Below are 27,406 nucleotides of genomic sequence, written 5' to 3'. Positions count from 1 at the left end.
ACTTCTGCTGCATTTAACAGCCAAGTTTTACTTGTTCTTGAACCCGGGAAAACAGGACCGGTGCCTCAGTGTGAATTTGTACCCTTGGCGTCATGGCCCCACCCACTAGGGCTCCATATATATTATTGAAATGACTGATTCCACCCAATAATAATAAGTAACTGGTAAATACTTTGTCGTTATAGCAAAGTATTTGGCTAGCATGTTCTATTCAGTGCCTATTTCAACAACCTCTCAGCTGCAGTTAACCTTCACCTTTAAAGGGACACAATACACCTTCACCTGGGTACTCGATGGGCTCAGTCTCCACGCCTGCCATCTCACATAGTCCTCACAGGCAATATTTTAACCAGCTCTAACTTTTTTCGGGTACACAGTTATGACATCACACTAATGACATCCTCCTTTGAGGAGATTCACATGAGACACATAGTACAGGGCCCCACCACTTCCGTTAAGTTCCTGAAAATTATTTAGTAAGTTGAGGGCTGCTCCAGTCCTGACAGTGTCAAGAAACAGCTTTTAGTCTTCTTAGGACCCACATTGTTAAAACAAGCCCAACATGTTTTCGACATTTTTAGATTCTGGAGGCAACATTCCTCATTTACAAAGCTTTTTTTGTTCTGTAACTTGCAAATAGGCCCAACTTGAATGAGACCCCCTGTAAAAAGATACTAGAATCTGCCTGAATTGCCATAGAACAGGCATTCCTGTTACGGCCCCCCGAGATTCCTTCACTGTGGGAGCTTTAGCAACCTTCTCTCATATATCTCGGAGTCCCTCTACCATCAGTGATGGCCGTTAGTTGCATGGGCTTCTGATACAAGGAACTACCTTCCTTGGCCCAATGCTGTATGCCATTAGTGTAGCAATTGGTGGGTACATACTGGACTTTCCTGGAAATATAGACTATCTCAGGTCCTGAACCTGTGACCCTCAGTATACAGCTGCCCGTTAGGCCTTTGATCATGGAAACAGCACCCTGCAAGCCCAGCACAGCTAGTGAGGCCTCCTTGCTACAGGATGGAGCTGAACCTGGGCTCTCTGCATACCCTACTTTCAGGAGAGGGTAACGTCCCCTGTGCTGGGTCCCTTGCCGGATGCCACAGTGCTAGAGGAGGTCATCTCTTAGAACACTTGGATACCTGGGGAGCCCCTTAGGCTCAACACAGTGAATACCAAAGGGGGTTCATTCACTTAACCAATGGCATTGCCACTGTCACACTTAATGGAGCTTGCTTGACTCTTGCTTCTTTTCATCTCTTAATCAGAATGTTCCTGATAAAGGACAGGACACAGGATCAGCTCAGTTGGCCAAACTTTAGCCAGTTATCTTAGCACTTGGCCATGTCTTAGCCAACAATTGGCCTCATCTTCACATTTTTATAGATCTTTGGGCCACTGCCAGCGGTCTGACCATCTGTTCTGGCCAATGAAAACAATTCCTTCTCCAAGGTTGCCTCATTTGGGGTAAAGAACTCATAGAACCTCTTGCCTCACGGATACCCAAAATATAAATCAAGGACACACATCTTCTGCACATATTAAAGCCACAATACAATGTCTCACCATAGCACTCTTTATCTTCTTTGAAGTTCTGCACATCGATAGAGAGACTAAGGCACTCATTTCACTTCTCAGAATATATAGTACTAGCTCTTGATAGTACTAGATATTCAATGGAACATTCACCTTTCTTATTGGTCTCATGCTGCAGGTGCCATAATGGCTTACATGAACAAGTCCAAATTAAATTAAATAAACCACTCAATGTTTTAGTTATCAGACAAACACCATGGGTAAGTTGTCATTGAGACTGATCCCATTTTTTTCAGTTTTATTGAGGTATAATGGATAAATAAAAATTGTATATACTTAAGGTGTAGAACTTGATGTTTCGATTATTTCTATATCTATACCTATATCTATAGAATGAAAGAGTCACAACCATCTAATTACCCATCACTTCAGTTACTAGTTTTTTCTTTTTCTTTTTTTTGGTCTAACTGCATTTTTGATGCATAACTCATTATGTGAGTAATAATCCTTTTCATACCTTCTTGGTATATGTGTGGCATCATTAGTCTTGACATTCAAACCAAATTTTGGGTGGGGGATGTACATTCCACTTCTGTGAGGTGACCACAAGCTCACATATCCATAAATATATATATGTAGATATACTCATAGGCATATGAGTATGACACTTTAAAAAAGATACCAGTATTTCAGGAAACAAATATGTCCTGAGTGCCTAGTAGGTGTCAGATATTACTCTTGGTTCTGGAATTAGAGTGAAGAACATGAAATCAATAGTTCCTGTCCTCAAGTAACTTCTGTTTTCATGGGCAAAGGGGTCGTTCTTGTTGTTGGTGTGGGGAACCTTCTCTAAGGAGCTGATATTTGAATCAAGATCTGAATAATGAGGTCGAGTCAGCTGTGTGAAGACTTTGAAGAAGAGCATTTTAGGTAGACTAGCAAGTAGCAATGCCATGAGGCCAGAACGAGAACACTGTGTTGAGGAAGAGCAGAAGGGTGAGTGACTGGAGTGCAGTCAGAGAGGGGCAGAGCGGAGATTGATGACCGAGACTGGAGAGGCCGGCAGAGAAGTGGTCACATAGGGACTTGCAGGGTAAGAACTTGGATTTTATCTTACGTGCAGTGGAGGGCCACTGGACGGTTTGATAAAGGAAAGTGATGTCGTCTGATGTATGTTTTAGAAAGTTCACTGGATGTTGTGAACTGTGTAGGACCAGAGGGGTGACAGGCTGTTGGGACAATACAGGTGTGATATGATGATGGCTGGGACTAGGGTTTAGCAGGGGGAATATAACTTAGTGTCTAGTTGAGCAGTTGGGAGCATAGGATTTAAAGTCCGATCTCAATTTACAGCTTCACCACCTAAAAGCTATTTGACCTTGAGTACGTTTTTTAACTCCTGTAAGACTTAGTTTCCTCATCTGTAAAAAGGGAATGATAGTAACATGTATCTATATCTTAGAGCCATTCTGGGATTAAATGAGGTAATTTATGTAAAACACCTGACATTATATTAGGCCAATAATAAGCATTTGATTAAATGGCTTCTGTTGTTATCATCTATGATATAAATACATACATGCATAATCCTTGCTTCTTTCTCCCCTACTCCCAAAAAGCTAGTGTGTCTTATGTTAACTGCTGCTAACCCATGAGTACTGAACCCTTGTGTTTTCCTTGAAGACACAGTATTTTGGGGCACCTTACCTCAATGGTCAAGCATTCTGGTACCTTTAGATACTTTATGATGTGTCTGTATATGGCTTATGATGAATTTATTCTTTGCATATCTTTGTCTATGTTCATAAATAAGGTAACATACATATGTATGCATAAAAACATATCGGGGCACTATTTTACTCTTTCCAGCGCGTAGTTTGTCTCACTTAGAAACATTTCAGAGAAATGTTTTCCACATCGTCTGGTATAGACTTAACACACTTTTTAAACTAGTTATGTAAAATGCAATGGTTTGAGTGAAAGACAACTTATTAAACCATTCCTCTATTGAGGACATTCAAGTTGATTCCAGTTTTTTGGCTACTAGAAAAAACGTTGCAATTAATCTGAATATATACGTAAAATTTATTTTGTTCATATTCACTGTTATATACCCGTGCTTTTATCTTCTATGGAAGAAGGCCCCGGAAATGGAATTGCTAAGTTAAAGTTTATGTAAATTCTTAATTTTAATAGAGGTTGCCAGATTGAATTCCAAATGGCTTTAATATACTGCACATTTCCCTCGGCAAATGTATGAGATAACATATTAACCTCCACAACACTCCAGCAATGTGTGATAACATGTTTAATGGTCTTAAAGTGATATTTCCTTGTTAATTTAATTTCAATATGCCTGATTGCTAGTAAAGTTGAGTAATTTCACTTGTTTATTGGCAAGGTGGTTTTCTGCCTCCTTGAACAGCCCTTTTTACCCTTTTTAACCACTTTCAATTAGGGTGTTTGTCTTTTCTTATTACTGTGTAGGAAATTTTTTATATGTTGGATATTGAACCCTTTATCTGTCGTGTGTCTTACAAATATATGTTCCTCTATTATTTGTCTTCTGGTTTTGTTTACCTTTACGTTTGCCATATGATTACATTTTAAGTTTTAAGCACTCAAATATGTCAGTCATTTCTCTAGAGTGTCTAGGTTTTCCAGCTTGCACAGAAATTTTTCTTGACTCCTAGATTATACATAAGTTTTCAAAAATATATATATTTTACTTCAACATTTTTATCTTTAGATCATACAGAACTTCATGTTGTGTGAGATAGGAGTCCAAACTTATTTTATCCTTTTTAATACATATAAATAATAAATGTATGCAGTATTACTAAGAAGAAAATAGAGTCAAAAAACCAAAAACAGCCCACTTTATTTTGGATACAAATCCAGCTCTGAAACTTACTAGCTGTTGCCCTGAGAAAGTCATTTAATTTATGTGAACCTCTTTCCTCATTTGTAAAAGGGAGATAATAATGACAACATGACAGAAGTTCTATGAGAATTAATGTATGTCAAACACAGTGACTGGCATATATAGTCAGAGGTCAACAAAGATAGCTGTAATGACTGTTGTTTACCTCCCTTTGAAATGCTTTTGCCTTGAACACACTTAGGAATGCTGATAGGCCCCATCGTGTCTTGCTTCATGGCTCACTTTGGTTTTGCATCTTTAATGGTGTTTTTATTATACAATGCTCCTAAAGTAAAAAAAAAAAAAAGAAAAACATTACAGGAAGTTGGCCTCAAAGATATTATCAACCAGGTAGAGTGCTACTGAGGTGAACATTAGAGGACAGACTAAGGTGGCCTAGATCCACCTCACACAGAAATACATCCTTTCACAAAGGGAAAAGATCTGCTAGAAGCTCCTGCTTCTAGAAAAATAAGACAAGGATGTTAATAAATGTGATGACTTGGGGGAAGGTGGCAAACATATTTGAGGCTCCGAATTTCCAGAGAGTATTTGAGAGAACACTTTGCTCTATATGGCCCAGGGAAATTAACCAAAAGCTCCCTAACTTGGGTGCCCCTCATGCGCCAGATACCATCACTGACAGAACTGGAATTTATAGTCAATACTAAGTGCCCTTATAGATCATTTTTCATTTCATAGGAAGGAGAAATAACTTTCCTAAGCAGTTAGGAAAGTTATTTATTTATTTATTTTGAACAAACACACTTTTCTCTTTTTTTTAACATCTTTACTGGAGTATAATTGCTTTACAACGGTGTATTAGTTTCTGCTCTATAACAAAGTGAATCAGCTATACATATACGTATATACCCATATCCCCTCCCTCTTGTGTCTCCCTCCCTCCCACCCTCCCTATCCCACCCCTCTAGGTGGTCAAAAAGCACTGAGCTGATCTCCCTGTGCTATGTGGCTGCTTCCCACTAGCTATCTATTTTACATTTGGTAGTGTATATATGTCCATGCCACTCTCTCACTTTGTCCCAGCTTACGCTTCCCCCTCCCCGTGTCCTCAAGTCCATTCTCTAGTAGGTCTGTGTCTTTATTCCCGTCTTGCCCCTAGGTTCCTCATGACCATTTTTTTTAAAGATTCCACATATATGTGTTAGCATGCGGTATTTGTTTTTCTCTTTCTGACTGACTTCACTCTGTATGACAGACTCTGGGTCCATCCACCTCACTACAAATAACTCAGTTTCATTCCTTTTTATGGCTGAGTAATATTCCATTGTATATATGTGCCACATCTTCTTTATCCATTCATCTGTTGATGGACACTTAGGTTCCTTCCAAGTCCTGGCTGTTGTAAATAGAGCTGCAATGAACATTGTGGTACATGACTCTTTTTTTTTTTTTTTTTTTTTTTTTTGCGGTATGCGGGCCTCTCACTGTTGTGGCCTCCCCCATTGCGGAGCACAGGCTCCGGACGCGCAGGCTCCGGACGCGCAGGCTCAGCGGCCATGGCTCACGGGCCCAGCCGCTCCGCGGCATATGGGATCCTCCCAGACCGGGGCACGAACCCGTATCCCCTGCATCGGCAGGCGGACTCTCAACCACTTGCGCCACCAGGGAGGCCCCTACATGACTCTTTTTGAATTATGGTTTTCTCAGGATATATGCCCCGTAGTGGGATTGCTGGGTCGTATGGTAGTTCTATTTTTAGTTTTTTAAGGAACCTCCATACTGTTCTCCTTAGTGGCTGTATCAATTTACATTCCCACCAACAGTGTATGAGGGTTCCCTTTTCTCCACACCTTCTCTAAGAATTTGTCCATTTCTTCCAGGTTGTCCATTTATTGTTCGTAGATTTTTTGATGATGTCCATTCTGACCGGTGTGAGATGATACCGCATTGTAGTTTTGATTTGCATTTCTCTAATGATTAATGACGTTGAGCATTCTTTCATGTGTTTGTTGGCAATCTGTGTATCTTCTTTGGAAAAATGTCTATTTAGGTCTTCTGCCCATTTTTGGATTGGGTTGTTTGTTTTTTTGATATTGAGCTGCATGAGCTGCTTGTAAATATTGGAGACTAATCCTTTGTCAGTTGCTTCGTTTGCAAATATTTTCTCCCATTCTGAGGGTTGTCTTTTCATCTTGTTTATGGTTTCCTTTGCTGTGCAAAAGCTTTTAAGTTTCATTAGGTCCCATTTGTTTATTTTTGGTTTTGTTTCCATTTCTTTAGGAGGTGGGTCAAAAAAGATCTTACTGTGATTTATCTCAAAAGAGTGTTCTTCTTTTATTTCCTCTAAGAGTTTTAGTGTGTCTGGCCTTACATTAAGGTCTTGAATCCATTTTGAGTTTATTTTTGTGTATGGCATTAGGGAGTGTTCTAATTTCATTCTTTTCCATGTAGCTGTCCAGTTTTCCCAGCACCACTTATTTTTTTTTTCTTTTTATTTGCGGTACACGGGCCTCTCACTGTTGTGGCCTCTCCCGTTGTGGAGCACAGGCTCCGGAAGCGCAGGCTCAGTGGCCATGGCTCACGGGCCCATCCACTCTGCGGCATGTGGGATCCTCCCAGACCGGGACACGAACCCGTGTCCCCCGCGTCGGCAGGCGGACTCTCAACCACTGCGCCACCAGGGAAGCCCCCAGCACCACTTATTGAAGAGGCTGTCTTTTCTCAATTGTATACTCTAGCCTCCTTTATCAAGATAAGGTGACCATATGTACATGGGTTTATCTCTGGACGTTTTTGGATGGAACGTCCTATAAATATCAATTAAGTGCATCTTGTTTAATGTATTATTTAAAGCTTGTGTTTCCTTATTTTTTTCATTTTGGATTATCTGTCCATTGTTGAAAGTGGAATGTTAAAGTCGTCTACTATGATTGTGTTACTGTCGATTTCCCCTTTTATGGCTGTTAGTATTTGTCTTATGTATTGAGGTGCTCCTATGTTGGGTGCATAAATATTTACAATTGTTATATCTTCTTCTTGGATCGATCCCTTGATCATTATGTAGTGTCCTTCTTTGTCTCTTGTAAGTCTTTATTTTAAAGTCTATTTTGTCTGATATGAGAATTGCTACTCCAGCTTTCTTTTGATTTTCATTTGCATGGAATATCTTTTTCCATCCCCTCACTTTCAGTCTGTATGTGTCCCTGGGTCTGAAGTGGGTCTCTTGTAGACAGCATATATATGGGTCTTGTTTTTGTATTCATTCAGCCAGTCTGTGTCTTTTGGTGGGAGCATTTAATCCATTTACATTTAAGGTAATTATCGATATGTATGCTCCTATTCCCATTTTCTTAATTGTTTTGCGTTTGTTATTGTACATATTTTCCTTCTCTTTTGTTTCCTGCCTAGAGAAGTTCCTTTAGCATTTGCTGTAAAGCTGGTTTGGTTGTGCTGAATTCTCTTAGCTTTTGCTTGTCTGTAAAGGTTTTAATTTCTCTGTCAAATCTGAATGAGATCCTTGCTGGGTAGAGTAATCTTGGTTGTAGCTTTTTCCCTTTCATCATTTTAAATATGTCCTGCCACTCCCTTCTGGTTTGCAGAATTTCTGCTCAAAGATCACCTGTTAACCTTATGGGGATTCCCTTCTATGTTATTTGTTGTTTTTCCCTTGCTGCTTTTAATATTTTTTCTTTGTATTTACTTTTTGATAGTTTGACTAATATGTGTCTTGGCGTGTTTCTCCTTGTATTTTTCCTGTATGGGACTCTCTGTGCTTCCTGGACTTGATTAACTATTTCCTTTCCCATATTGGGGAAGTTTTCAACTATAATCTCTTCAAATATTTTCTCAGTCCCTTTCTTTTTCTCTTTTTCTTTGGGATCCCCGATAATTTGAATGTTGGTACGTTTAATATTGTCCCAGAGGTCTCTGAGACTGTCCTCAATTCTTTTCATTCTTTTTTTCTTTATTCTGCTCTCCAGTAGTTATTTCCACTATTTTATCTTCCAGGTCACTTATCCGTTCATCTGCCCTAGTTATTCTGGTATTGATCCCTTCTAGAGTATTTTTTATTGCATTTATTGTGTTGTTCATCGTTGCTTGTTTCCTCTTTAGTTCTCCTAGGTCCTTGTTAAACTTTTCTTGTATTTTCTCAATTCTATTTCCAAGATTTTGGATCATCTTTACTATCATTATTCTGAATTCTTTTTCAGGTAGACTGCCTATTTCCTCTTCATTTGTTAGGTCTGGTGGGTTTTTGCCTTGCTCCTTCATCTGCTGTGTGTTTTTCTGTCTTTTCGTTTTGCTTATCTTACTGTGTTTGGGGTCTCCTTTTCGCAGGTTGCAGGTTCGTAGTTCCCGTTGTTTTTGGTGTCTTCCCCCAGTGGCTAAGGTTGGTTCAGTGGGTTGTGTAGGCTTCCTGGTGGAGGGGACTAGTGCCTGTGTTCTGGTGGATGAGGCTGGATCTTGTCTTTCTGGTGGGCTGGTCTACATCTGGTGGTGTGTTTTGGGGTGTCTGTGACCTTAGTATGATTTTAGGCAGCCTCTCTGCTAATGGGTGGAGTTGTGTTCCTTTCTTGGTAGTTGTTTGGCATAAGGTATCCAGCACTATAGCTTGCTGGTCATTTAGTGGAGCTGGGTCTTGGTGTTGAGATGGAGATCTCTGGGAGATTTTCACCGTTTGATATTACGTGGAGCTGGGAGGTCTCTGGTGGACCAGTATCCTGAACTTGCATCTCCCACGTCAGAGGAACAGCCCTGACGCTTGGCTGGAGCACCAAGAGTCTGTCATGCACACGGCTCAGAATAAAAGGGAGAAAAAAAAGAAAGAAAGAAAGAAAAATATAAAATTAAATTAAGAATTTTAAAAGTTATTGAAATAAAGAACAAAAAATTATTATTAAAATTTTTTAAGTAATTAAAAAAAGAGAAAGAAAGAAGAGAAAAACCAAACAAAGAAACAAATTCACCAATGTTAACAAGTGCTGAAAACTATACTAAAAAAGAACAAAAAACGGACAGACAGAACCCTAGGACAAATGGTAAAAGCAAAGCTACACAGACAAAATCACACACAGAAGCATACGCATACACACTCACAAAAAGAGAAAAAGGGAAAAAATGTATATATATCCTTGCTCCCAAAGTCCACCTCCTCCATTTGGGATGATTCGTTGTCTATTCAGGTGTTCCACCGATGCAGGGTACATCAAGTTGATTGTGGAGCTTTAATCCGCTGCTCCTGAGGCTGCTGGGAGAGATTTCCCTTTCTCTTCTTTGTTCTCACAGCTCCCGGTGTTCAACTTTGGATTTGACCCCGCCTCTGCATGTAGGTCTCCTGAGGGCGTCTGTTCTTTGCTCAGACAGGACGGGATTAAAGGAGCCGCTGATTCGGGGGCTGTGGCTCACTCAGGCCGGGGGGGAGGGAGGGGCACGGAGGCGGGGAGAGCCTGCGGCGGCAGAGGCCGGCGTGACGTTGCACCAGCCCGAGGCGCGCCATGCGCTCTCCCGGGGAAGTTGTCTCTGGATCACGGGACACTGGCAGTGGCGGCCTGCACAGGCTCCCGGAAGGGAGGTGTGGATAGTGACCTGTGCTCGCACACATGCTTCTTGGTGGCGGCAGCAGCAGCCTTAGCATCTCATGCCCGTCTCTGGGGTCCGCGCTGATAGCCGCGGCTCGCGCCCGTCTCTGGAGTTCCTTTAAGCGGCGCTCTGAATCCTCTCTCCTCGTGCACCAGGAAACAAAGAGGTAAGAAAAAGTCTCTTGCCTTTTCGGCAGCTCCAGACTTTTCCTGGACTCCCTCCTGGCTAGACGTGGCGTACTAACCCCTTCAGGCTGTGTTCTCACTGCCAGTCCTCTCCCTGCACTCAGACCGAAGCCCGAGCCTCAGCTCCCAGCCCCCTCCCATCCCGGCAGGTGAGCAGACAAGCCTCTCGGGCTGGTGAGTGCTGGTCGGCACCAATCCTCTGTGCTGGAATCTCTCTGCTTTGCCCTCCGCACCCCTGTTGCTGCTCTCTCCTCCGTGGCTCCGAAGCTGCCCCCCTCTGCCACCTGCAGTCTCCGCCAGTGAAGGGGCTTCTAGTGTGTGGAAACCTTTCCTCCTTCATGGCTTCCTCCCACTGGTGCAGGTCCCGTTCCTATTCTTTTGTCTCTGCTTTTTCTTTTTTCTTTTGCCCTACCCAGGTACGTGGGGAGTTTCTTGCCTTTTGGGAGGTCTGAGGTCTTCTGCCAGCATTCAGTGGGTGTTCTATAGGAACAGTTCCACGTGTAGATGTATTTTTGATGTATCTGTGGGGTGGAAGGTGATCTCCACGTCTTACTCTTCCGACGTCTTGAAGTTCCCTCCAGTCTATTTTAGAACGTTTTCAACACCTCAAAAAGAAACCCTTGTATCTTGTAGCTATTAATCCCCTATGCTCCCAACAACTTCTGCCTCAGCCTTAAGCAATTATTGATCTATTTTGTATCTATAGATTTGCCTGTTCTGAGCATTTCGTATGAATAGAATCACATAATATGTGGTCTTTTGTGACTGACTTCTTTCACTTAGCATAATGTTTTTAAGGTTCAGCCATGTTGTAGCATATATTAGCTCTTCATTCCTTTTGATGTCTGAATAATATTCTGTTGTATGGCTTTGCCACATTTTGTTTATCCATTCATCAGTTGATGGGCATTTGGGTTGTTTCCATCTTTGGGTATTATGAATATTGCTGCTGTGAATATTTATGTACAAGTTTTTGTATGGACACATATTTTCATTTATCTTGGGAATATACCTACAAGTGGGTCATACAGTAACACTGTTTCACCCTCTGAGAAACTACCGAAGTATTCCAAAGCAGCTATACCATTTTACATTCTCACTCACAGTGTATGATGGTTCTGATTTCTCTAAATCCCCACCAACAGTTATGATTATCTGACTTTTTGATTCTAGCCATCCAAATGGGTATGAAATGGTATCTTTCTGTGGTTTTGATTTGTTCTCCTGATGAATGATGATGTCAAGTGTCTCTAAAGTGCTTGCTGGCCATTGGTATATCTGCCTTGGAGAAATGTCTATTTAGATCTTCTGCCCATTTTAAAAGTTGGGTTATTTACCTTCTTATCCCTGGCATGTAAGAGTTCTTTATATATTCTGAATAAAAATCCCTTATCAGATCCATGATTTACAAATATTTTCTCCCATTCTGTAGGTTGTTGTGCTATATTCTGTACATGAATTATTTGAGTTGATCTTTGCAACAGCTGTATGAGATATTATCCTTCTATTTTTTTTAGAGATCAGAAAACAGGCTCAGAGTGGTTAAGTACCTATCCTAACTCACAATGCTAGCATGGGATGGTTCCAGGATTTGCGCTTAGATCTCTATTGGAATTTCAGTTAAAGTCCTCCATCCTCTTGCCTTGATGCTCATATACACAGTTTGTATTTGATGAGAGAAATTGAATCTTAGGATTGTATTGCCCTGTCTGTTCTTCACTCCTAGACCTTCCAGTGGATAAACACTGAAAATGAAAACACTTTGGCAATACTCCTCATATTGATTCTCTGGGGACCATGCTGATTCCCAGCAAGAAGGTGTAGCCACAAGGCTCCTGAGGTTGGTTGAATTGATGTTCTGGGTCTGGATTTATAAGCATGGGGAATTGTTCTTTTAAAAGACAATGACAAAGAGAACCCTTCTAATGTGGGCCAGATGCAGCCATGATTTTGATTAAATGTTTGCTGGTAACCATACTTAGGTGGGAACATCTGCCCACTGATGAGCTCCCTGGAGTTTTAGCAGGTGAATTTACGTAGGAAATACAACTCCAAGTACTTCTTCCTGAGGAGAGATGTTAGGCAAAAAGAAGCTTAATTTCCTTTCTTCCATTTTTTGTCCACCTGCCATTTAGGAAGCCTAAGCAAATACATTCCTGTATTGGGATAATACCACTTCCCCTTGGCCTTCCATCTTCCCCAGCTTTGGCTTTGCAGGTGCCCAGTAAGTGTTGGTGCTTGCATCTGGGCCACATCTGTGCAGGCATCTTGGGTTGTCCAAGAATAGTGCATGGCTCCATAAGCCTATAGTAGCAACCCTCTGACATTAGAATTTGCTGTTGATATTTTCCATACACACTCACACTCTTAAGCAAACACACTCCTTTCCTTTCAGACCTACCCTCTTAGATGTCCTTACTAGTCTATCTTTGAAATGCTGGATCATCATACAGGATACATGATATTTAGAGGAAACAGGTTTCAATGGTGTTTCTGGATTCTTCTTAGTTCTAGGTCAGCCTAGATTAAGCAATCTGTAGTCTGGAGGGCTTTACTCACCTCCCAATTGCCATGCAGTCACAAGGTCCATCTTGTCTTATCACTTTTACTTAAGTCACCACCCTGCAGATTATCCATCATTAACTAGACCCTTATTCACGTATTGCTCTGCACTTGACAGAATTGGACCCAACCCTCTCCCCAACTTCATGAGCGCTTCTTTCCTGCCCTCTGTAACTCATAGTCTATCATTAAGAAACTCCCCAGTAGCTTCAAGTTCTTCTCTCAGTGTTCCCTTAATCTCTGTTTTATGACTGGAATATGGCTGTGCCTTGAGGAAATCACTTCCCCTGCAGTCCTCTTGAGCAAACGTTAGTTTTCCTCACATACCCCAAGGAGTCGACTCATTGTCACTTTCAAACCATTTCTGCTCCTTTCTCTTTCAAAATTCAGAGCTCATTTGTAGTTCTTGCTATTAGATAATATCACGTGCTACGCCATCTATTTCTTTACCTTCATTCATTAGACACTTTCCTGATCTTCTTCTCCACTTTTAGTACTGCCACCATCTTGGCAACTTCAACATCTGTCATCTATGTGGATATTCATCCAGCATTTTTGGCTTTGCAAATCTTTCATGCCCTCAATTCCAATGGTATTTTTCTTCCATCATACTTAAGCCACTCACTCTAATGGTCATGCACTAGGCATTGACATTCTCAAAAATTACAGCAACTCTGAAATCCTGATTTTAAAACATACATCTCTTGGGCTACAACTGATTATTCTTCCTAGCAAAATACCTCTTTCTCATGCAGGTATACACACCTACACACACCCAACTCTAAAAATTCTTCAATTTTGAACTCCAGTCTGTGAATTCTACTACTTTTCAGCATCAGCCACATTTCTCTTTTCGCATTTCCTCATTGCTTGCCAATTTATCATTAGTATCACTTACTTTCATAAACCTTCATCTCCCTACTCACTTTCCCTCCCTAGTACTTCCCTGGCAAAACCACAACCCTTGTTAAATTTAGCTATCTACCTACTTTGTTCCTATATACAAGTGATGGATGTTGCTGTAGAAATTTACAAGACAGAGCTAACTGATCTCACCTTAAATTCTTGACCACATATCTTAAATTATCAATCCTTCCATATTATACACCCATTTCCATTATACAAAATGAATATCCAATACTTTATCTTCCCCTCAATTTCTCAAAACCCTACCCTCACTCTTGTTATTTTATGCCCTTATCTCATCCTTCACTGAGAAAACTGAAGAGTCAAGAGAAAATTCTTTTATGTCTTCCCCACCAAATCTACCATCTTACCTGCATTTGTAATCATACCATAGTTGTTTCCTTCTCCACTGCAAAATCTATAAATATTACTCGTTCTCATGGAAAGCCAACATTTCCACATTTGCTACGGATCCCATCTACTAGTGCTGTGAATACCCTTCTTGCTTTCTCAATATTTTTTCTTCTGCAATTATCCCTTTGGTGTTTCATATCATCAGTTTCATTCAGTCATTTATATTGGCTAGATGCGTTCTAGAATCTACCCTCTTAAAAATACTCTCTTAATACCAAACCCCCCTCCAGCTATAGTCCCATATTTCTCCTCCCCTTAGCACCAAAACTCTCAAAAGAAATTGTCTATCCGCCCCTCACTTTCTGATCTCACATTTTCCCCTTAATACACATCCAGGTTTATATTAAAATATTTTCCACTCTTACAATTTCCTTCTTATCAAATTTACCAATGACCTCTATACTAACAAGTTCAATCGTCATTTGTCTGTCCCTATATTACCTGTAAAAGGTATTTAATAAAGTTGACCATTTTTTACTTCTTGAAACGTTATTTGCCCTTTGCTTTTGTGTTGCTCAATTCACCTGTTTTTTTGTTGTTGTTGTTCCCTCCTTTTCAACTCTTTTCATTATATACCTAGGAGTAGAGTTATTGGGTAATATGGCAAGTCTATGTTTAACTTGTTGAGTAACTGCCAAAATGTTTTCCACAGAGACTGTATCATTTTATGTTCCCACCAGAAGTGTATGAGTGTTTCAATTTCTCTACATCCTTGTCAATACTTGTTATTTTCCTTTGAAAAACGTTATAGCCTTCCTAGTGGGTATGAAGTGGTATCTCATCGTGGTTTTGATTTGCATTTCCCTAACGACTAATGATATTGAGCATATTTTCATATGTTTGTTGGCTATTTGTATATCTTCATTAGCACAATGTCTATTTAAGTCCTTTACCTGATTTTCAGTTGGGTTGTTTGTGTTTTTGTTGTTGAGTTGTAAGAGTTCTTTCTGTATTCTGGATACTACACTTTTATTAAATATATGATTTGCCAGGATCTTTCTTTGGTGTGCCTTTTTGTTTTCTTCATGGTATTTTTTTGCAGAAGAAAACATTTTAAAATTTTGATATAGTCCAATTGACTCTTTCTTTGTTGCTTGTGCTTTTTGTGTCATATCTAGGAAACCATTGCTTAACCAAGTTCTATATGTTTTTGATCCCCATAACTGACCAAAAAAGTTCAAACCCATTCATTCAACAGAAATATTCATGGCCACCTACCATGTGCCAGGCTCTACTGTAAATACTGGGGAGAGTGACGAACAAGATGGTGGAGACAGAGATTGCTAGCTTATCTCCAACATTTAAGTTCTCCTCTTCTACTAGGTAGACTACATTTCTCATTGTCTCTTGTATTTAGATGTGGCTATGTGAGTTTTTCCCAATGAAATGTGAGCAGGAGTAATGCATACCCCTTTTGAGCCTGGCCCATAAATATTCCCATGTGCCCTCCTATATGCTCTTTTCTGCTTCTGCAATTGGAATGGAGATGTCCTGGCAGAAATGACAGAAACCGCTCTTTTGCCACTTATCTCAATAGGGTTGTGACGAGGATTAACTATGTATATGGGTATTTAGCATAATTCCTACATAGAGTTAGTAGTCAATAAATGTTAGTTTCTGTAATTATTATTACAGTCTTTGGATGCTACAGTAGTCACCCAGGATGGGAAACATGTTAGAAACCCCTCATAATTCAGCAGATAGTACAATGAAGTCTGCTCTTTTGTGACCAGTGTGTGAGACCTCCTGAAGCTAGCAGTCTTTTCTCTTTCTACACAGTTTCTCTGTGATGAACCAAGATAATTCTAAGCCACCTTAAATACTATTTAAAGGACCATAATTTGGGAAATACTAATCTAGTGAAACGTAGTTTAACTGAAAACAATATAAGTGTGGTTATAATGGTTATGAGAATTCTAAACTGTGCTAAACACCTTGCATTTACACAACATTATTCTATAAAAGAACCCTACCACTGCCTCTTCCCCTGCTTACCTATATCTGATAAGAAAGCTCAGGTACTCTCTCTTCGGTGGGCCAAGAGGAAGTTCAGACTGTGCGAAACCTGACCTGTGTGTGGGAACACTCCAGCGTCATCCCCTCACCACCATAAAAGCCAAGCCAGTCTCCTTCTTCTGCTCTCTTAAGCCATTCTTGAACCTGCTTGAGAGCCTGCCCTGCTCTCCCCAGAAAGCCTCCTTATGTAGTAAAGTTTTTCATACTCTCTAGGTGTATGTGTTATCAGTCTCGACATCCGAACCGAATTTGGGTTGAAGGATCCATCCTGTCTCTGTGGTGTGATTACAACAACTGGCCCTGTGAGCAGGACATCAAGGTGCTATCCCTTACCACCAGGGGTCTTTCTTCTCTTGCTTTGGCTTTCTAACTGGCTCTGCTGTATGCTGGTGAACAGGCACTTGGGCTACTGCCTGCTGGCTAGCTTGTGCTTTGAACTTGCTTCTTTGTGCTGCATTTGTTAGTCCTACTGAGTGTCTGCTAAAGCTTTGACCAACATAAGTCAGTTTAGCCACTTGGCATATAGTGAAAGGATTATTGGATTGGGACCTTCCTCAAAGCAGTCCTGAATCCTGTGTCTCAACCTGGACCTATTTGTGATTCTCAGGTTGAATCACGTGTTTCAATTCCAAACTAAGGTGTGACTGACACTAACCTCAAAGAAATGACTCTTACCTTGTGAACACTGGTTGTGTCTCAACCACATGTTGGCCCCCTTTCTATATAGAGCTCAGGAGAAAGACTGACAGTCTGTTCAATATACAGGTCCATTGGATGGTCACTCGTGTGGAGGAAGAGCCGTTAACTATGTGGGATGCTGAGGTCATACTTCTAAAAGTAAATGACTCACTAGTACCTTACAAAATGCTTCTGCTGCTGCCCCTGTGCCTCTGTCATAAATAAAAATGATCCTGATCCTCAGACCTCTAGAGAAAAACATCTGTGTCACCTCTGTGACAAAGCCAAGAGATTAGTTCAACCATTGCCACGGGGAAGTCCATAACACTGATGGTACTGACTTGATTTGAGGTTCTCTGGAAGAAGAAACTTATAAAAACTTTTACCTATAAGAGCAATAACATCTGCAGATCTAATGTAAAAGACAAAACACAAGACCCCAAACTGTCAAAGTCTTCAAAAACAAGAAGTCTAAAAAACTGTCACAGCCAAGAGGAGCCTAAGAAGTTATAACATGGAATGACTAAATTTAATGTAGAATCTTGGTTGGGATCCTGGGACAGAAAAAGAACATTAGGTAAAAAATAAGGCAATCTGGGGCTTCCACGGTGGCACAGTGGTTGAGAATCTGCCTGCTAATGCAGGGGACACGGGTTCGAGCCCTGATCTGGGAAGATCCCACATGCCGCAGAGCAACTAGGCCCGTGAGCCACAGCCACTGAGCCTGCGCATCTGGAGCCTGTACTCCGCAACAAGAGAGGCCGCGACAGTGAGAGGCCCGCCCACCACGATGAAGAGTGGCCCCTGCTTGCCACAACTAGGGAAAGCCCACGCACAGAAACGAAGACCCAACACAGCCAAAAATAAAAATAAATTAATTAAAAGAGGCTCAACATTTAAAAAAAAAAAGGAAACCTGATGAAGTACAGACTTTAATTAATAATACTGTTTCAGTGTTGGTTCACTAAGTTGAACAATTGTACCATACTAATGTACAACGTTAAGAAGGGAAATTTGTTGTGGAGTGTATGAATATGATCTTCACAATTACTCTGTAAATCTAAAACTGTTCTAAAATAAAAAGTTTTAAAAAACCACACAATACTAGGTGATGAGATCTGGGAGACAACAGAATTAAACACTGAATGGGGGTGGCCATGTGGAATGGTTTGGAGGGAACACCTTCTCCCTAACATGTGCACCACAAGGATTGAACCAGAGAAGATGAGGAAGAGTGGAAGGTCAGTTTGGGAAGGCTCTTTACTGGGTGTTGAGGAAGCACTCCCTTTCTCTAACCAGAGCACCTAGACTCCTCTGCACCCCTCCCCTCCCCCCACGTATCTTCAAGGGTGGTGCTTTGTGATGTCACAGCCACCCCAGCGCTACCATTGGCTGACCAATCAAAGCTGATGGGTGTGGCTCTTCATTGTCCTGGCAGGGTATATATAGAGAGGCCAGGAGCCTTGGAGTAGAGCACACTGTTGCTACTGACATGGCAGAGGAAACTACAATCCCACAGGAGCCTAACTGCGATGCAGGGACAAACACCGAGAGGTCAGAGCGACAAACACCAGGAGGCCAACGCAGAAGGGAGAGGACGAATTCTCCACTCCAGGGCTATAAGATGGAGAAGGTCAGATTACCCGACTCACGTGTCTCCTCTTCATCCCCCACCCAAGACTTACCCAGCCCTTCCCTGGCACAAACCCCTTCTCAATCCACACCCATTCTCTCAAAGTTCTCCTTCCCATCCTCTTTCCCCAAATCAATATCTTTCTGTATCACTTTGTTTTCCGACCAGATTCGGAAGGTGGTCGAGTTAACAAAATCAGTCCGTCGTCAGAATTCCGGAAGAGGTCCTACACAGAAGAAGTCACAGATATTTGTGTTCTACTACCGGCGGAGTACAACAATGACTAAAGAGCCAGAGGAGGATGAAAACGTCCCAGAGGGCTCTTCCAGCAGTTCATAAAGTGCTGCCCTGGGTCTATCAGGTGACTGAGACCTTGCTGTCTCTGTTGTCTCTCCAGAGAAAGCACTGGAGAAATGGTCACCTGTGTAGAGACCAAATAAAAAAGCCCTCAGCTATTGATGTACAAGCTGTTGTAGAAAGATGTGTGTGTATCTCTGTCTGTTCTTCGGTGATGGGGACTGAAGGAAGGCAGGAAGGGGCAGGCGTGTGAGAAGGGAGGGAGGTAGTATCCTGCCAGTTTGGGGCCCAGACCAGCCAGTCCATAGTTAGCCAGACACCGGGAATAAGGACTGGGTGAGGACTGAGCTCTGAAGACAGATTTCTTCCTGAACACTTTATCCTGCTGGTGAGGAGGAAAAGGACTTGGTGTTTCCGTGTGTGTTTGGGAGGTCCCAGGTGGGGAGAGGGGTGATGTATGGGTGGTGGCAGTGTGTGTCATAATCTGATTTCACTTTTGATGTTTGACAATTGACAGTTTTGAAGCCTCATTAATTCCCCTTCCCCTTCTGGCCCACATCTGGCCCACACTTTATGTCCATCTACTCCCAGCCAGGGAGTAGGTGAACATGAACTAGAAACAGATATGCCTAACCTGAACCATCCGAATTACTTCCGTGCCTAACTTTTCCATAGCCAAGACATCCATTACCCTAAAATATCCTCTAGTGCACGTGGAGAACCTGACCCAATAAGTAATAAAGTTAAGTCTCTGGCCCTTATAATCAGCTTGAAAACTATGGGACCCTATGGACCTTTCCCCCTACTTAAAATAATACCTTTCACCTCAGTGTTTAAGAAAAGGTTCAATCTAAATGAAAGCACGGTTTTCACAGATTGAAACCCATTATATAAGACCTATTTAGAGAAGGTGTGGTTATCCCCACTTCTGCTGCATTTAACAGCCAAGTTTTACTTGTTCTTGAACCCGGGAAAACAGGACCGGTGCCTCAGTGTGAATTTGTACCCTTGGCGTCATGGCCCCACCCACTAGGGCTCCATATATATTATTGAAATGACTGATTCCACCCAATAATAAATAAGTAACTGGTAAATACTTTGCAGTTAGAGCAAAGTATTTGGCTAGCATGTTCTATTCAGTGCCTATTTCAACAACCTCTCAGCTGCAGTTAACCTTCACCTTTAAAGGGACACAATACACCTTCACCTGGGTACTCGATGGGCTCAGTCTCCACGCCTGCCATCTCACATAGTCCTCACAGGCAATATTTTAACCAGCTCTAACTTTTTTCGGGTACACAGTTATGACATCACACTAATGACATCCTCCTTTGAGGAGATTCACATGAGACACATAGTACAGGGCCCCACCACTTCCGTTAAGTTCCTGAAAATTATTTAGTAAGTTGAGGGCTGCTCCAGTCCTGACAGTGTCAAGAAACAGCTTTTAGTCTTCTTAGGACCCACATTGTTAAAACAAGCCCAACATGTTTTCGACATTTTTAGATTCTGGAGGCAACATTCCTCATTTACAAAGCTTTTTTTGTTCTGTAACTTGCAAATAGGCCCAACTTGAATGAGACCCCCTGTAAAAAGATACTAGAATCTGCCTGAATTGCCATAGAACAGGCATTCCTGTTACGGCCCCCCGAGATTCCTTCACTGTGGGAGCTTTAGCAACCTTCTCTCATATATCTCGGAGTCCCTCTACCATCAGTGATGGCCGTTAGTTGCATGGGCTTCTGATACAAGGAACTACCTTCCTTGGCCCAATGCTGTATGCCATTAGTGTAGCAATTGGTGGGTACATACTGGACTTTCCTGGAAATATAGACTATCTCAGGTCCTGACCTGTGACCCTCAGTATACAGCTGCCCGTTAGGCCTTTGATCATGGAAACAGCACCCTGCAAGCCCAGCACAGCTAGTGAGGCCTCCTTGCTACAGGATGGAGCTGAACCTGGGCTCTCTGCATACCCTACTTTCAGGAGAGGGTAACGTCCCCTGTGCTGGGTCCCTTGCCGGATGCCACAGTGCTAGAGGAGGTCATCTCTTAGAACACTTGGATACCTGGGGAGCCCCTTAGGCTCAACACAGTGAATACCAAAGGGGGTTCATTCACTTAACCAATGGCATTGCCACTGTCACACTTAATGGAGCTTGCTTGACTCTTGCTTCTTTTCATCTCTTAATCAGAATGTTCCTGATAAAGGACAGGACACAGGATCAGCTCAGTTGGCCAAACTTTAGCCAGTTATCTTAGCACTTGGCCATGTCTTAGCCAACAATTGGCCTCATCTTCACATTTTTATAGATCTTTGGGCCACTGCCAGCGGTCTGACCATCTGTTCTGGCCAATGAAAACAATTCCTTCTCCAAGGTTGCCTCATTTGGGGTAAAGAACTCATAGAACCTCTTGCCTCACGGATACCCAAAATATAAATCAAGGACACACATCTTCTGCACATATTAAAGCCACAATACAATGTCTCACCATAGCACTCTTTATCTTCTTTGAAGTTCTGCACATCGATAGAGAGACTAAGGCACTCATTTCACTTCTCAGAATATATAGTACTAGCTCTTGATAGTACTAGATATTCAATGGAACATTCACCTTTCTTATTGGTCTCATGCTGCAGGTGCCATAATGGCTTACATGAACAAGTCCAAATTAAATTAAATAAACCACTCAATGTTTTAGTTATCAGACAAACACCATGGGTAAGTTGTCATTGAGACTGATCCCATTTTTTTCAGTTTTATTGAGGTATAATGGATAAATAAAAATTGTATATACTTAAGGTGTAGAACTTGATGTTTCGATTATTTCTATATCTATACCTATATCTATAGAATGAAAGAATCACAACCATCTAATTACCCATCACTTCAGTTACTAGTTTTTTCTTTTTCTTTTTTTTGGTCTAACTGCATTTTTGATGCATAACTCATTATGTGAGTAATAATCCTTTTCATACCTTCTTGGTATATGTGTGGCATCATTAGTCTTGACATTCAAACCAAATTTTGGGTGGGGGATGTACATTCCACTTCTGTGAGGTGACCACAAGCTCACATATCCATAAATATATATATGTAGATATACTCATAGGCATATGAGTATGACACTTTAAAAAAGATACCAGTATTTCAGGAAACAAATATGTCCTGAGTGCCTAGTAGGTGTCAGATATTACTCTTGGTTCTGGAATTAGAGTGAAGAACATGAAATCAATAGTTCCTGTCCTCAAGTAACTTCTGTTTTCATGGGCAAAGGGGTCGTTCTTGTTGTTGGTGTGGGGAACCTTCTCTAAGGAGCTGATATTTGAATCAAGATCTGAATAATGAGGTCGAGTCAGCTGTGTGAAGACTTTGAAGAAGAGCATTTTAGGTAGACTAGCAAGTAGCAATGCCATGAGGCCAGAACGAGAACAGTGTGTTGAGGAACAGCAGAAGGGTGAGTGACTGGAGTGCAGTCAGAGAGGGGCAGAGCGGAGATTGATGACCGAGACTGGAGAGGCCGGCAGAGAAGTGGTCACATAGGGACTTGCAGGGTAAGAACTTGGATTTTATCTTACGTGCAGTGGAGGGCCACTGGACGGTTTGATAAAGGAAAGTGATGTCGTCTGATGTATGTTTTAGAAAGTTCACTGGATGTTGTGAACTGTGTAGGACCAGAGGGGTGACAGGCTGTTGGGACAATACAGGTGTGATATGATGATGGCTGGGACTAGGGTTTAGCAGGGGGAATATAACTTAGTGTCTAGTTGAGCAGTTGGGAGCATAGGATTTAAAGTCCGATCTCAATTTACAGCTTCACCACCTAAAAGCTATTTGACCTTGAGTACGTTTTGTAACTCCTGTAAGACTTAGTTTCCTCATCTGTAAAAAGGGAATGATAGTAACATGTATCTATATCTTAGAGCCATTCTGGGATTAAATGAGGTAATTTATGTAAAACACCTGACATTATATTAGGCCAATAATAAGCATTTGATTAAATGGCTTCTGTTGTTATCATCTATGATATAAATACATACATGCATAATCCTTGCTTCTTTCTCCCCTACTCCCAAAAAGCTAGTGTGTCTTATGTTAACTGCTGCTAACCCATGAGTACTGAACCCTTGTGTTTTCCTTGAAGACACAGTATTTTGGGGCACCTTACCTCAATGGTCAAGCATTCTGGTACCTTTAGATACTTTATGATGTGTCTGTATATGGCTTATGATGAATTTATTCTTTGCATATCTTTGTCTATGTTCATAAATAAGGTAACATACATATGTATGCATAAAAACATATCGGGGCACTATTTTACTCTTTCCAGCGCGTAGTTTGTCTCACTTAGAAACATTTCAGAGAAATGTTTTCCACATCGTCTGGTATAGACTTAACACACTTTTTAAACTAGTTATGTAAAATGCAATGGTTTGAGTGAAAGACAACTTATTAAACCATTCCTCTATTGAGGACATTCAAGTTGATTCCAGTTTTTTGGCTACTAGAAAAAACGTTGCAATTAATCTGAATATATACGTAAAATTTATTTTGTTCATATTCACTGTTATATACCCGTGCTTTTATCTTCTATGGAAGAAGGCCCCGGAAATGGAATTGCTAAGTTAAAGTTTATGTAAATTCTTAATTTTAATAGAGGTTGCCAGATTGAATTCCAAATGGCTTTAATATACTGCACATTTCCCTCGGCAAATGTATGAGATAACATATTAACCTCCACAACACTCCAGCAATGTGTGATAACATGTTTAATGGTCTTAAAGTGATATTTCCTTGTTAATTTAATTTCAATATGCCTGATTGCTAGTAAAGTTGAGTAATTTCACTTGTTTATTGGCAAGGTGGTTTTCTGCCTCCTTGAACAGCCCTTTTTACCCTTTTTAACCACTTTCAATTAGGGTGTTTGTCTTTTCTTATTACTGTGTAGGAAATTTTTTATATGTTGGATATTGAACCCTTTATCTGTCGTGTGTCTTACAAATATATGTTCCTCTATTATTTGTCTTCTGGTTTTGTTTACCTTTACGTTTGCCATATGATTACATTTTAAGTTTTAAGCACTCAAATATGTCAGTCATTTCTCTAGAGTGTCTAGGTTTTCCAGCTTGCACAGAAATTTTTCTTGACTCCTAGATTATACATAAGTTTTCAAAAATATATATATTTTACTTCAACATTTTTATCTTTAGATCATACAGAACTTCATGTTGTGTGAGATAGGAGTCCAAACTTATTTTATCCTTTTTAATACATATAAATAATAAATGTATGCAGTATTACTAAGAAGAAAATAGAGTCAAAAAACCAAAAACAGCCCACTTTATTTTGGATACAAATCCAGCTCTGAAACTTACTAGCTGTTGCCCTGAGAAAGTCATTTAATTTATGTGAACCTCTTTCCTCATTTGTAAAAGGGAGATAATAATGACAACATGACAGAAGTTCTATGAGAATTAATGTATGTCAAACACAGTGACTGGCATATATAGTCAGAGGTCAACAAAGATAGCTGTAATGACTGTTGTTTACCTCCCTTTGAAATGCTTTTGCCTTGAACACACTTAGGAATGCTGATAGGCCCCATCGTGTCTTGCTTCATGGCTCACTTTGGTTTTGCATCTTTAATGGTGTTTTTATTATACAATGCTCCTAAAGTAAAAAAAAAAAAAAGAAAAACATTACAGGAAGTTGGCCTCAAAGATATTATCAACCAGGTAGAGTGCTACTGAGGTGAACATTAGAGGACAGACTAAGGTGGCCTAGATCCACCTCACACAGAAATACATCCTTTCACAAAGGGAAAAGATCTGCTAGAAGCTCCTGCTTCTAGAAAAATAAGACAAGGATGTTAATAAATGTGATGACTTGGGGGAAGGTGGCAAACATATTTGAGGCTCCGAATTTCCAGAGAGTATTTGAGAGAACACTTTGCTCTATATGGCCCAGGGAAATTAACCAAAAGCTCCCTAACTTGGGTGCCCCTCATGCGCCAGATACCATCACTGACAGAACTGGAATTTATAGTCAATACTAAGTGCCCTTATAGATCATTTTTCATTTCATAGGAAGGAGAAATAACTTTCCTAAGCAGTTAGGAAAGTTATTTATTTATTTATTTTGAACAAACACACTTTTCTCTTTTTTTTAACATCTTTACTGGAGTATAATTGCTTTACAACGGTGTATTAGTTTCTGCTCTATAACAAAGTGAATCAGCTATACATATACGTATATACCCATATCCCCTCCCTCTTGTGTCTCCCTCCCTCCCACCCTCCCTATCCCACCCCTCTAGGTGGTCAAAAAGCACTGAGCTGATCTCCCTGTGCTATGTGGCTGCTTCCCACTAGCTATCTATTTTACATTTGGTAGTGTATATATGTCCATGCCACTCTCTCACTTTGTCCCAGCTTACGCTTCCCCCTCCCCGTGTCCTCAAGTCCATTCTCTAGTAGGTCTGTGTCTTTATTCCCGTCTTGCCCCTAGGTTCCTCATGACCATTTTTTTTAAAGATTCCACATATATGTGTTAGCATGCGGTATTTGTTTTTCTCTTTCTGACTGACTTCACTCTGTATGACAGACTCTGGGTCCATCCACCTCACTACAAATAACTCAGTTTCATTCCTTTTTATGGCTGAGTAATATTCCATTGTATATATGTGCCACATCTTCTTTATCCATTCATCTGTTGATGGACACTTAGGTTCCTTCCAAGTCCTGGCTGTTGTAAATAGAGCTGCAATGAACATTGTGGTACATGACTCTTTTTGAATTATGGTTTTCTCAGGATATATGCCCCGTAGTGGGATTGCTGGGTCGTATGGTAGTTCTATTTTTAGTTTTTTAAGGAACCTCCATACTGTTCTCCTTAGTGACTGTATCAATTTACATTCCCACCAACAGTGTATGAGGGTTCCCTTTTCTCCACACCTTCTCTAAGAATTTGTCCATTTCTTCCAGGTTGTCCATTTATTGTTCGTAGATTTTTTGATGATGTCCATTCTGACCGGTGTGAGATGATACCGCATTGTAGTTTTGATTTGCATTTCTCTAATGATTAATGACGTTGAGCATTCTTTCATGTGTTTGTTGGCAATCTGTGTATCTTCTTTGGAAAAATGTCTATTTAGGTCTTCTGCCCATTTTTGGATTGGGTTGTTTGTTTTTTTGATATTGAGCTGCATGAGCTGCTTGTAAATATTGGAGACTAATCCTTTGTCAGTTGCTTCGTTTGCAAATATTTTCTCCCATTCTGAGGGTTGTCTTTTCATCTTGTTTATGGTTTCCTTTGCTGTGCAAAAGCTTTTAAGTTTCATTAGGTCCCATTTGTTTATTTTTGGTTTTGTTTCCATTTCTTTAGGAGGTGGGTCAAAAAAGATCTTACTGTGATTTATCTCAAAAGAGTGTTCTTCTTTTATTTCCTCTAAGAGTTTTAGTGTGTCTGGCCTTACATTAAGGTCTTGAATCCATTTTGAGTTTATTTTTGTGTATGGCATTAGGGAGTGTTCTAATTTCATTCTTTTCCATGTAGCTGTCCAGTTTTCCCAGCACCACTTATTTTTTTTTTTCTTTTTATTTGCGGTACACGGGCCTCTCACTGTTGTGGCCTCTCCCGTTGCGGAGCACAGGCTCCGGAAGCGCAGGCTCAGTGGCCATGGCTCACGGGCCCATCCACTCTGCGGCATGTGGGATCCTCCCAGACCGGGACACGAACCCGTGTCCCCCGCGTCGGCAGGCGGACTCTCAACCACTGCGCCACCAGGGAAGCCCCCAGCACCACTTATTGAAGAGGCTGTCTTTTCTCAATTGTATACTCTAGCCTCCTTTATCAAGATAAGGTGACCATATGTACATGGGTTTATCTCTGGACGTTTTTGGATGGAACGTCCTATAAATATCAATTAAGTGCATCTTGTTTAATGTATTATTTAAAGCTTGTGTTTCCTTATTTTTTTCATTTTGGATTATCTGTCCATTGTTGAAAGTGGAATGTTAAAGTCGTCTACTATGATTGTGTTACTGTCGATTTCCCCTTTTATGGCTGTTAGTATTTGTCTTATGTATTGAGGTGCTCCTATGTTGGGTGCATAAATATTTACAATTGTTATATCTTCTTCTTGGATCGATCCCTTGATCATTATGTAGTGTCCTTCTTTGTCTCTTGTAAGTCTTTATTTTAAAGTCTATTTTGTCTGATATGAGAATTGCTACTCCAGCTTTCTTTTGATTTTCATTTGCATGGAATATCTTTTTCCATCCCCTCACTTTCAGTCTGTATGTGTCCCTGGGTCTGAAGTGGGTCTCTTGTAGACAGCATATATATGGGTCTTGTTTTTGTATTCATTCAGCCAGTCTGTGTCTTTTGGTGGGAGCATTTAATCCATTTACATTTAAGGTAATTATCGATATGTATGCTCCTATTCCCATTTTCTTAATTGTTTTGCGTTTGTTATTGTACATATTTTCCTTCTCTTTTGTTTCCTGCCTAGAGAAGTTCCTTTAGCATTTGCTGTAAAGCTGGTTTGGTTGTGCTGAATTCTCTTAGCTTTTGCTTGTCTGTAAAGGTTTTAATTTCTCTGTCAAATCTGAATGAGATCCTTGCTGGGTAGAGTAATCTTGGTTGTAGCTTTTTCCCTTTCATCATTTTAAATATGTCCTGCCACTCCCTTCTGGTTTGCAGAATT

General features: G+C 40.7%; 1 long non-coding RNA gene across 1 annotated transcript; it reads left to right on the top strand.

The window, feature by feature from the left end:
• The first annotated feature begins 16,374 nt into the window (after positions 1 to 16,374).
• On the top strand, positions 16,375 to 19,115 carry LOC132482298 (uncharacterized). Its single transcript, XR_009530889.1, has 3 exons — positions 16,375 to 16,408; positions 18,206 to 18,400; positions 18,569 to 19,115. It is a non-coding gene; the product is annotated as an uncharacterized LOC132482298 (long non-coding RNA).
• Positions 19,116 to 27,406: the final 8,291 nt, after the last annotated feature.

The sequence above is a fragment of the Mesoplodon densirostris genome, chromosome X (genome assembly GCF_025265405.1).
Source record: "Mesoplodon densirostris isolate mMesDen1 chromosome X, mMesDen1 primary haplotype, whole genome shotgun sequence".
Lineage (NCBI taxonomy): Eukaryota > Metazoa > Chordata > Mammalia > Artiodactyla > Ziphiidae > Mesoplodon > Mesoplodon densirostris.
Note: the sequence above shows the minus strand (reverse complement) of the source record. Positions and strands in the feature narration are given on the sequence as shown.